The sequence below is a fragment of the Rana temporaria genome, chromosome 1 (assembly GCF_905171775.1).
Source record: "Rana temporaria chromosome 1, aRanTem1.1, whole genome shotgun sequence".
NCBI lineage: Eukaryota > Metazoa > Chordata > Amphibia > Anura > Ranidae > Rana > Rana temporaria.
Window position 1 is genome coordinate 59,406,562 of NC_053489.1, and position 12,992 is coordinate 59,419,553.

The 12,992-nt window shown below is 45.6% G+C and overlaps 1 protein-coding gene across 1 annotated transcript in view; it reads left to right on the top strand.

Moving 5' to 3' along the window:
* SLC1A3 (solute carrier family 1 member 3) overlaps window positions 1–12,992 on the top strand; it is a 130,622-nt gene that overhangs the window by 55,664 nt on the left and 61,966 nt on the right. The window lies entirely within an intron of this gene.

Here is a 12,992-nt window from a genome sequence, read left to right on the forward strand (position 1 = left end):
TATTACACTTACCTGTCCTGTCCTGTGGTTTTGCACACGGCAGCTAGATCCTCCTTTTTTTTGTGGGTCCCTCTCCGGCTCTTCATGCACCTCCCTCCTGTTGAGTGCCCCCACAGAAAGCAGATTGCCATGGGGGCACCAGAGCAGAGTCACAGCTCCCTGTTTCCATTCAGACACAGAGCCCCTGTTCGGGCCCCACCCCCGCTCAGGAGGAGAGTCCTGGAAGGCTGAGGCACTTGTGGACAATCGCTGGAGAGAGTTGGGGCTCAGGTAAGTATTAAGGGGGCTGAAGCACACAAAAGGCTTTTTTTCTTAATGCATAGAATGCATTAAGATAAAAAAACCTTCTGACTTTACAACCACTTTAGAGGCCTGGTATGGATTTGGAGGGACCCTCATGCTGTTTTTTTTATTCTTGGTATTCTTTTGTTTACATTCAGCTTTCATCGGGGAACTCTGCTAACAGCTGATGAGCCATCCGTTGTTAAGGACGTGGACAACCAGCTATTCACAGGTTGTTAAGGACACAGGCAGGCGCCTGTTAAGAAAAAAAAACACTGGGCACTGGTGTTAGCAGCTGTTAGCAGTGTTTAGGAGCATTTAGGAGCTTTCAGGGTGTTTTTCTGCCGGCAAAGCGCTACCAAAAAACACAAAAAAGAGAGTTTTGTTTTCTGCTCCTAAACACTGAAGCTTAAACAATGCCTCTAGACTAAGATAGTGTAGATGGACACTTAGGCTAACACTATTTGCTTCTAAAAGCACAAAAAAATGCTCAAAAGTTGCTGCTAGGAGAATTTTTTTAAGCTAGTGTGGATGGAGCCTCAAGCCCCCCCCCCCCCGATGCAGGATCTAATCTTGTGACTTGCTACAAAGTTAGAATTTTGCAGTTTAATCACTGGGAAAAGAGGGGGTATGAAATGCCTCCCCCTGCCTGCAGCAGACTGGTGACATCATCTCCGCCTAGGCACAGCCACTTAAGGCCCCGTACACACGTCCGAGGAACTCGACGTGCCAAACGTTCTGTGTTGAAGCCGCCGAGGATCTCGGCGGGCCGACTTTCCTCCTTGAACAACGAGGAAATAGAGAACATGTTCTCTATTCGGCCCGACGAGTTCCTCGTCGGCGTCCTCGCTGAAAAGTGTACACACGACCGAGTTTCTCGGCAGAATCCAGCTCCGACAGAGTTTCTGGCTGAATTCTGCCGAGAAACTCGATCGTGTGTACGGGGCCTTAGGTCTGCTTCTTAAATGAAAAAAAATAAACTTTTTTGAAAAATTATACTTTTACTGTATTCTGTGAGATGCCAGGTTTGTAAAGTTACTGAAAGGTCAACTTTAAAAGAGAAGAATCCGTGTCTCATTTTTTTTTTAATTGTTAACCAAACGCTGGAGAGGTCATTGAAGGTCCTTATATGACAAATGCTGGGCCCACTGTTCAGGTTTTACACCAAAGCCCTTTGGCTCAACGTCTGTTAATCTGCCAGGACCACATTGTTTTAAATTGTCAGTTTCACAAAAAAATGTTGAACCCTTATGATATAAATACTGTCCCAATTAAGAATATTTTAACTGATTTGCATTCTCCAGGACAGGAAAGGTGCTAGATTGTCTTCAACAGTAGCACAACAATAAAAAACAATATTTTTAAGGGACTGGGTAGGGTTAGAATTTCTGACACAGGAAATATAAAAACCCCAAAGTTTTCCCAACTCAATCCAAAACAAACTGCAAAAGTTCCACTTTAAGCAGATTGAATTTTTGCTTTTTTACATTGATACTGCCAGTATTCAGCCATATTGCAAAGTGACATATACATTCAATAGTGTATATTTTATTTATTACATGTACAGTGCCTTGAAAAAGTATTCATACCCCTTGAAATTTCCCACATTTTGTCATGTTACAACCAAAACGTAAATGTATTTTATTTGGGATTTTATGTGATAGACCAACACAAAGTGGCACATAATTGTGAAGTGGAAGAAAAATGATAAATGGTTTTCAATTTTTTTTACAAAAAAAAAAATCTGAGTGGAACCAATTGCCTTCAGAAGTCACCTAATTAGTAAATAGAGTACACCTGTGTGTAATTTAGTCTCAGTATAAATACAGCTGTTCCGTGAAGCCCTCAGAGGTTTTTTAGAGAACCTTAATGAAAAAACAGCATCATAAAGGCCAAGGAACACACCAGAACAGGTCAGGAATAAAATTGTGACTTACCTTTAAAAAAAAAAAGGAATAAAATTGAGGAGAAGTTTAAAGCAGGGTTAGGTTATAAAAATAACAAGGTTTGAACATCTCACAGAGCACGGTTCAATCCATCATCCGAAAATGGAAAGAGTATGGCACAACTGCAAACCTATCAAGACATGGCCGTCCACCTAAACTGACAGACCAGACAAGGAGAGCATTAATCAGAGAAGCAGCCAAGAGGCCCATGGTAACTCTGGAGGAGCTGCAGAGATCCACAGCTCAGGTGGGGGAATCTGTCCACAGGACAACTATTAGGTGTGCTCTCCACAAATATGGAGTGACAAGAACAAAGCTATTGTTGAAAGAAAGCCATAAGAAGTCCCGTTTTCAGTTTGTGAGAAGCCATGTGGGGGACACAGCAAACATAGAAGAAGGTGCTCTGGTCAGATGAGAACAACATTTTACTTTTTGGCCTATGAGCAAAACACTATGTGTGGTGGAAAACATGGTGGTGGGAACCTCATGTTGTGGGGATGCTTTTCTTCAGCAGGGACAGGGAAGCTGGTCAGGGTTGATGGGAAGATGGATGGAGCCAAATACAGGGAAATCTTAGAAGAAAACCTGTTAGAGTCTGAAAAAGACTTGAGACTGGGATGGAGGTTCGTCCTCCAGCAGGACAACGACCCTGAACATACAGCCAGAGCTACAATGGAATGGTTTAATCAAAGCATATTCATGTGTTAGAATGGCCCAGTCAAAGTCCAGATCTAAATCCAATTGAGAATCTGTGGCAAGAATTGAATTTGCTGTTCAGAGACACTCTCCATCCAATCTGACAAAGCTTGAGGTTTTTTGAAAAGAAGAATGGGCAAAAATTTCACTTTCTAGATGTGCAAAGCTGGTAGAGACATCCTCAAAAAGACTTGAAGCTGTAATTGCAGTGAAAGGTGGTTCTACAAAGTACTGACTCAGGGGGGCTGAATACAAATGCACACCACACTTATCATATATGTATTTGTAAAAAAAAAAAAAAAATTAAACCCATTTATAATTTTCCTTCTACTTTCCTCTACATAAAATCCTAATAAAATACATTTACGTTTTTTGGTTGTAACATGACAACATTTGGAAAATTTTAAAGGGGTATGAATACTTTTTCAAGTCACTGTATTCATATAGGGCCAACAATTTATGCAACACGTTACAGTCACATCAGACGGGGAGGACGGCACAGCTGTGTTTGTGACCGCTACACCGGGAGAACTATTCTAAGGCTTCAGGGGCAGTTGCTTTGGGCCCCCAACAATGCCCTGCGTTAAAGACGGCCTTGACATCAGTCCCTTAGGTGGATTCAGATAGGTTTACGCCGGCGTATCAGTAGATACGCCGTCGTAAATCTGAATCTACGCCGTCGCAAATTTAAGCATATTCTGGAAACCAGATACGCTTAAATTAGGTTAAGATACGAGCGGCGTAAGTCTCCGTTGCCGTCGTATCTTAGTGTGCAGATTTACGCTGGCCGCTAGGTGGCGCTTCTCTTGAGTTTGGCGTAGAATTTGCAAATGACTAGATACGCCGATTCACAAACGTACGTGCGCCCGTCGCAATTAGTTACGCCATTTACGTTAGAGATACGCCGGCGTAAAGATAAAGCTGCTCCCTAGGTGGCGCATCCCATGCAAGGTATGGACGTCGGAACAGGCCTATCTTTTTACGTCGTTTGCGTAAGTCGTACGCGAATCGGGCTTGACGTAACTTTGGAGCAATGCACACTGGGATATGTCCACATACGGCGCATGCGCCGTTCGTTAAAAATGTCAATAACGTCGGGTCATGCCCCCTGTTCCACATTTGAATTAGGCGCGCTTAGGCCAGCCCATTTACGCTACGCCGCCGTAACTTAGGAGACAAGTGCTTTGTGAATACAGCACTTGCCTCTCTAACTTACGGCGGCGTAGCATATATGCCATACGATACGCCGGCCTGCCTAACGTTGCGCCCGCCTACGTGAATCTGGCTACCTGTCTCAAGGAACTTACAAGCTAAGGTTCCTATATTACTGTACATACACATGCTAGGGCCAGTTTTCTAAAGGAAACAATCAACCTACCAGCATGACTTTGAAGTGTGGGAAAAAAAGAGAGTGCCCACCATACAAGCACATGGGAGAACATGCAAACTCCATGCAGATCGTGTCCTCCCCAGGATTCAAAGCAGGGAGCTGCAAGGCAGAACTGCTAACCACTAAGCTAATTTGTTACTCTTCTTTGTATGGCATGTGGAGCTCTAAAAACTGCTTCTTAAAGCTGGGTTCACAATACTACACTACTTTCATCCTACTTTGCTCTGCTACATCGGTCCTACATTTATCCTACATTGGTCCTACATCCATCCTACTTTCATGAACAGGATACTACTTTGGTCCGACTTCAATGATATTCAATGGGCCTGAAGTAGGATCAATGTAGGACCAAAAGTAGTACAGGGAGCATTTTCAAAGTCGGACCGACTTGTGTAGGACACTACAAGACGCTCTTATAGGGAAACATTGAACACAGAGGAAAGTAGGATGAAAGTAGTGTAGTAGTGTGAACCCAGCCTTACCAGGACATGCAATTAATTATTCAAAATGACCACACCTAAAGTGAATCCAGTATTACATTTGACCTGCAGGTTGAGAGACTTGGCAAAAACATATTTTTATAATAACATGGACTGTTTTTTTTTTTTTTTTGTGACCAAATCTATTTGACATATATGTTTTTTTTTTTGTTTTGTTTTTTACAGTGATGCCCAAAGGGGAAATATCCTTAACTATCGACAGGTTTAGAAAAGTCATTGTGGGAGTCAATTATTAGCTTTGCTAAATCCCCCACAGCAGTTTAATACTAATGTCAGTGACACCAATGGGGAATTTCCCAAACCTGGAGAAAAGGGAATACTAAATGATCTTTAAACTACTGAACTTTAGCAAAGAATCTATCAAAAGAAAAATTAACCAATCTCTTTTTGCAATTCACCATCACAAATGTATTGGAGGGATATATGAGACGTGTAAATGAAATCACTGAATAACTTGAATGGGGATTTGGTTACTTGATAGGGATAAAAAAAGTGTAGTTTCTGATGTTCATGGATCTAGATTCAATCACTTCCAGCGATCTGCCGTGATTATCAATTAGGTTGCTTCTAGTAGACACAATTCCCTCTCACTTTTTTTTACTAACATTTGCGTTTAGGTTTTTTAGAACTGGCTGTTAAAGTGGTATTAAACCAAAAAGCGCCCAATTATTATATTGCAGCTTAACATATCTTGGATGTGATGTCTTCATGCATTTCACTGTGCCCATCAAACGCAGCCACTGTGCCATCAAAATTTTTTAGCCAATGTGCCCATCAAATGCAGCTACTGTGCCCATCAAACGTAGCCACTGTGCCCATCAAATGCAGCTACTGTGCCCATCAAACGCAGCCACTGTGCCCATCAAATGCAACTACTGTGCCCATCAAACGCAGCCACTGTGCCCATCAAATGCAGCTACTGTGCCCATCAAACGCAGCCACTGTGCCCATCAAACACAGCCACTGTGCCATCAAACGTATCCAATGTGCCCATAAAACGCAGCCACTGTGCCCATCAAACACAGCCACTGTGCGCATCACATGCAGCCACTGTGCGCAACAAATGCAGCCACTGTGTCCATCAATTGCCGCCACTGTGCCATTAAACGCAGTCACTGTGCCATACGCAGCCATTGTGCCATCAAACACAGCTACTGCACCCATCAATTGCTGCTACTGTGCCCATAAATTGCTGCTACTGTGCCTATCAATTGCTGCCAGTGTGCTCATTAATTGTCGCTACTGTGCCCATCAATTGCTGCCAGTGTGCCCATCATTTGCCTCTACTGTGCCCATCAAATGCTGCTAGTGTGCATCCCCCACCCGCCCGGCACTTACCTGTCACGGAGGTGTCCTCCACACCCCTCAATGTCTTCTTCATTCCTCTCTTCCCATCCTCTGCTATGATTGGACGCCTGATATAAGCATCCAATCACAGCGCCTGTTGTTTCAGCCAATCAGGTAACAGATCCGAGCACCTGATTGACTGAGAGGCGGTTCAGTGTTAGAAAAGCTAATGAATATTCGCTTTCCTAACAAAGCGCTCATTGAACAGCAAGCGCCCAGCATGGCGCCCACTGTTCACCTTTTGGGATGCCTATTAGAGCCTATGGCTCTAATCAGGTGCTTCCAAAAAATACTCCGTTGCTGTAAATTAGGTGCCCGAAAAGGGGCCGGACACCTGACTAGGGGTTGGCAGCGGTGACCATAGATAGATTTATGCAATGCATGAATCTATCTATGGTGATAGAGGAATGGCAGGAGAGAGGGGGCAGTTCCCGTGCGCCCTTTATGGACGCACCGCCACTGCTGTTGTCCAAATGTGTCCTCTGTGCTCCTGTGGTGTCTGTATAGTACAGGAGGTGTGTCACTGGCTCAATCACCAGGTAGAAATAAAGGGAAAAAAAGCATAAAAAAAAACTAACACAGCCACTGCAATATATTACATTTTTGGTTTTGGGTTTAATACCACTTTAACTACTCAGTTTTGTTACAAAAAATGCAACATAAAAATTGTATTTTATTTTCAGATGCACAACTAATAAGTTATCTGAAGCAAGCATATACTGTAGGATATTAAATTGTCAGATATATCTGTTTGCTCAGAGGAGAGTCAGCACTAGTATCCAATCAGCCCCTCCTTCCTCATTAGCTCACTGACTTTGATTGACAGCAGCGGGAGCCAATGGCTCCTGTCGCTGCATCTCAGCCAATCAGGAGTGAGAGACCCGGGAAAGCTTCGGCTCTCGTGCACATCGCTGGATAGAGATGGGGCTTAGGTAAGTATTAGAGGGGCTGAGGAGGGAGCTGCACACTAAAGGTGCATAGAATGCATGAAGGTAAAAAACCTTTAGCTTTTAAAACCACTTTAAATTGGGCAAAAACAGCTTGATATACTACATAAATCAGCTCCAGCTCCTCCAGCCTTGGCTGTCCACAGAATTCAGTTTGAATGATTATGCGCACGGATACCAAAAAAAACAATAAAATACCACATAGCCTAATATGGTGAGAATAACCAAATTCCTTTAAAATATATCCACTCATATTAACCACTTGCCACCCGCCTACAGTAGTTTTACTGGCTAAAGGCCAGGTGACGTTCCTCTCGCAACCGCCGTGTCCACCAGGCTCCTGCTTTGAGCTACATGATCACAATGTAGCACCCAGAGGCGATTCAGTTTGCATGTGTTGCGCTATATAAGTTTCTCACTCACTCACTCACAATGTAAACACAAATGTTATGAGTGTGTTTCATTCATAGCAGCTATGCTTAGTATTGTGATGCTGTGATTGGCCCACAGATATCACATGGTACCTGGGCCAAGCACAGCACCCTGTACCATGCATGTATGTTAAAAAAAAAAATTAAATTTCCTTCATTTTTTTAAACATCTTTCCTTTATTTTCTTTTACATACTTTAGTGACCATAGTGACCCTGTACTACTCTGGGGTGTGATCATGGATTTTTTCTTTTCTTTTACACTTTGATTGCTGTTACAGTAATTATAACTGTAACAGCAATGTTTTGAATGGTCATGAATGGGTTTAATTTATAACAGCAGTAATTACTATTGTGGTGCTGTGATTGGCCCACAGCTATAACATGGTACCTGGGCCAAGCAAAGCACCCTGTACCATGCATGTGATAGCTGTGGGCCAATCACAGCACCACAATAGTAATTACAGCTGTTATAAATTGAATCCATTCATGACTGTTCAAGACATTGCTGTTACAGTGATAATTACTGTAACAGCAATCAAAATGTAAAAAAAAAAATCCATGATTACACCCCAGAGTAGTACAGGGTCACTATGGTCACTAAAGTATGTAAAAAAAAAGGAATTAAGAAATGTTATTGGGTATATCTTATTACAGAATGTAGAAAATATTGGGGGCTTTTCAACTATTTCTGGCCTTTTCATTTATATAGAAAAAAGATCACAACCCAATGGTGGTGAAATACTACCAAAAGAAAGCTTTATTTATGTGAAAGAAAAATGAAAAACTTTAATTTGCATACAGTGTTGCATGACCGCGCAATTGCTAGTTAAATTAGTGCAGTGCTGAATAGCAAAAAAATGCCTTGATCATAAAGGGGATAAAACCTTCCTGGAGGTCAAGTGGTTAAAATCCTTTACAGTTCATTAGGTTAGCGTTAACTATAAATAGTGGCCCTAGAATTATTGTTCATGCCCATGGCTTTGGAATGAGATGTCCAAAAAAAATCATATAGGTGTGATGTCAGGTTTCTACAAAAATGTTTTCATATAATGTATGACTTTTTAAAAAAATGGCAGAATATAAAATATTCTAGTAAATTAAGATGTTTTTGCCATCGAGTCCTGTTTTCTGGCTGTGCGTCCTTTTTCAGTAGTCAGTGTTAGGCCGGCCATAAATGGAGAACATTTCTTTCCTGCAACTACAGGTTTATGGGGGGAATCCCTCCTGCCAGACCATTGTCTTCTCCCAATGGGAGAAGCCATCCCCTTAGGAGAAGGCATTGATTATTGCTAGCGGCTATCGATAATCGCAGGTAAAAGCCGGCATGCTTCGCTGACAATTCTGGCTCTGCGTCCCCACGGGCAGTCTGGGAAGCCTTTAAATTGCACGCCCGCACGACGATCTCATCCCGCATAAACTCTCTTAAGACCAAATCAGCGGAGGCGTTAGATAGGGCCACAGATCTCACCCTAGCTAAGGAGAGGGAGTTCACAGCCAACCCTACAGCCGACTTGGCTGCTGAGCTGAAGCTGTGCACCAGGGCAGTGGACCAATTGCTCTATGAGAAATCGAGACAGAAGCTCTTCTTTCTCAAACAGCGGACATTCGAACACGGTGAGAGAGCAGGGAAACTACTAGCATACTTAATACACTGCGAAGAGAGGCCACCAGTGGTGATCTCCTTGCGCTCTACTGGGGGGGACCTCGTGACTGACCCAGAGCAGGTGACTGCCATGTTTCGTGAATTTTATTCCTCCCTATATGACACGGGAGTCCCCGAAGGAGACTCCCTAGCTGAGGAGTTCCTAGCTGACCTGCAGATCCCCAAATTGACCGCCCAACAGACACAGACCCTGGAGGAGCCGCTGAGGGTAGAGGAGATCTCCGCTGCCCTGGCTGGCCTCCCGAAATCCAAAGCGCCGGGGTCGGACGGTCTGCCGGCGGAATTTTACACTGCCTATGCTGATATCCTGATCCCCAGGCTTCTCGCCCTGTACAACTCCATCTTCGAAAGATCCGAGCTTCCGCCCTCGATGAGAGAAGCGACTATAGTTTTAATTCCCAAGCCAGGGAAAGACACATGCCTACCTGAGTCATACCGCCCCATCTCCTTGCTGCAGGTAGACATTAAGATTCTAGCCAAGGTGCTGTCAACACGCCTCAACACTGTAATTCTTTCCCTAATACACACCGACCAAGCGGGATTTATGCCAGGACGAAATACCTCATTTAATCTTAGACGACTATTCATCAACCTTCAGGCCCAACACGACAACCCAGGTTCCAGAATAGTGGTCGCCTTGGATACAGCCAAGGCGTTCGACTCAGTGGAATGGGGGTACCTCTGGAAATGCCTCGCAGGGTTCGGACTGGGCCCCAAATTTATACAGTGGGTAAAGCTACTATACCAGGCCCCAGTGGCCAGAGTCCTGGCCAATGGCTGGCCCTCAGACCGATTCCCTCTGCGAAGGGGCACGAGGCAGGGCTGCCCCCTGTCGCCGCTGCTATATGCTTTGGCGGCAGAGCCCCTAGCGATCGCCATACGTACACACCCAGACATCACAGGTTTCTGAAAGGGGGAGGTGGAGGAAAGGATTAGCACGTACGCAGACGACACACTTTTGTATCTTGACGACTCTACTGACTCTCTCCCTGTGGCTCTGGCCCTGATAGAGCGCTTTGGCGCCTTCTCGGGACTCCGAATCAACTGGGATAAGTCCCAAATACTCCCTCTTGACAGCTACCCGGCGAGAGCAGACAGGGCCCTCCTTCCTCTACAGAGAGTCGCCGAAATTAAATATTTGGGGATCCGGACCACCAGAGACCCGGCAGACTATGTCTCGTTGAATGTCACGCCACTGTATGATATGCTAAAACAGAGGACCCAGGTCTGGGCCCGGCTCCCGCTGGGTGTCACAGGCCGTATAAATCTCGTGAAAATGGTTTTATTACCCAAGATCTTATACATGGTGTGGCACTCTCCGGTGTATCTCGTGCTTAGATGCTTTAAACTATTGGAAACTCTCCTCAAACCGTTTGTCTGGGGTGCTGCAAGACACAAACTCCCATGGCACAGACTCAAGAACCCGACCGATCTAGCTGGACTAGCGCTACCCGACTTTAACGCATATTACCTGGCGGCCCAGTTGTCACAGGTATTTCATATTGACAAAATAGACAAGACTAGATTCCTCCGCCTCCAATGCCCACCATGGACCCAACCGACAGAAGACCCCCTTGTGGCGATAGCAGGGGGGGCTGGACCAGCGGGAGATCGCCATTCCCTGCTGTTTCATTACAGGAGAATCTGGAGCGTGGTTTCAGACAGACTGGGCATCTCATCCCCACACGGCTATACCTCCCTGTGGCACAATGCTGCTCTCCCGGAGCTGAGGCTCATGCGGGATACTGTAGCATGGAGTTCTAGAGGGATATACAACCTGGCGCACATTACCAGGGGCGGAAAGCTCAAATCCTCCGACACACTGCAAACTGAATATAACTTGCCTGATCATATGCTGTTTAGATACGCCCAACTCCGCCACGCCTTCCGAGCCCAGTTCCCACAGGACGACCTAGCACTAGCCGACAACCCCCTCATGGCAGCAATTAAATACCCTGACCCCAAGAAACTAATTACCCAGTTCCACACTATGATCACTTTACCAGGCGCGACAGTGTCAGCATACGCCCTAAAACCCGGTTGGGAGGGGGAGGTGGGCCCCATGGAGGACGATGAGTGGAGCGATGCTTTAGATGCCTGTAAACTCGTATCTCCCAAATTATCGGACCGCCTCACACAAACCTTTATCATAAACAGGGCCTACCTTACACCTCTTAGAATCTCCAAGTACAAGAGGGACTTCCCCGCTACTTGCCCGATGTGCAACCACGACACAGGCACCTTTTTCCACCTGATATGGAAGTGTACCAAAATCCGGGCCTACTGGGAACAGGTAGTGAAATTCCTCCATGATAAGATGGGGTCCCCTATCACCCTACAGCCAAAGCCATGCCTGCTGGGGGTCTTTCCAAATGCGGAGATGAACAAGTTCACTAAGATATTTTTACACGAAACGCTTTTTGCAGCCCGAAAGGTTGTGGCACGGGTATGGATGAGACCGGACCCTCCGGAACTCTCCCATTGGCTAGCAGAAGTTAACTCTGCTCTACCATACAAAAAGCTGATTTATTCACACAGGGGATGCCCACAGAAATATGAGAAAGTGTGGAGCAAATGGCTGGAATCCCATGCAACATGTGTATAGGGGTGAATGGGTACCACGGAGGACCACATGGCCCGATATGGAAATGGGAGGAGGGCTGGGAACCGGGGGCAACAGGGCAGTCTGTACTTCTGCAACGGGTCACTGATTCGGTGGACACCCGACTTACCAAGAATGCATTACCTATTTTCCCTTGTAGTTTTGTTCATATGCACACTCTCCCTGAAGTATTTAATGCTTATTGGAAAATGTACACTGCTTGTATACCTTGTACAATGTTTTTTTGCTCAATAAACAGAGTTTTGATTTTAAAAAAAAAAGCCGGCATGCTGGTTTTACCCAAGTTGATCAATCGATCATTCATCCTGCCCATGCACAGTTTTAATCATAGGGCCAGATCCACAAAAGAGATACGACGGAGTAACTGCTGTTACTCCATCGTATCCCTTGTCCTAACTTTGGAACTGATCCACAGAAGCAGTTTTCCATAGTTAGGCAGAAGATCCGGCATGTGTAATTGAATTACACTGCCGGATCTTAGGATGCAGTACCGCATCCGCCGCTGGGGGCATTTCGAGTCGAAATGCCGCTTCTAGTATGCAAATTAGCACTTAGGGCGATCCACAAAGCTTTTCAGCTTCGTTTTTTCGCCGTAAGTTTTAGTTTGCAAGTGTAAAATTAGGGCTGGTTTTACAAAGTGTAAAGTTAGTAACACCATGTAAAAGCACATTCAAGCGACGGAATTTGGTATGCATTCCTGAGGGAGAACTCCACGGCAATTTGTAAAATCTAAACCGGCATGGGTTCCCCCCCCAGGAGCATACCAGGCCCTTAGGTCTGGTATGGGTTGTAAGGAGACCCCCCTACGCCGAAAAATCGACGTAGGGGGTCCCCCTACAATCCATACCAGACCCGTATCCAAAGCACGCTACCCGGCCGGCCAGGAATGGGAGTGGGGACGAGCGAGCGCCCCCCCCTCCTGAGCCGTACCAGGCCGCATGCCCTCAACATGGGGGGGTTGGGTGCTCTGGGGCAGGGGGGCGCACTGCGGGCCCCCCCACCCCAGAGCACCCTGTCCCCATGTTGATGAGGACAGGACCTCTTCCCGACAACCCTGGCCGTTGATTGTCGGGGTCTGCGGGCGGGGGGCTTATCGGAATCTGGGAGTCCCCTCAAATAAGGGGGCCCCCAGATACCGGCCCCCCACCCTAAGTGAATGGATATGG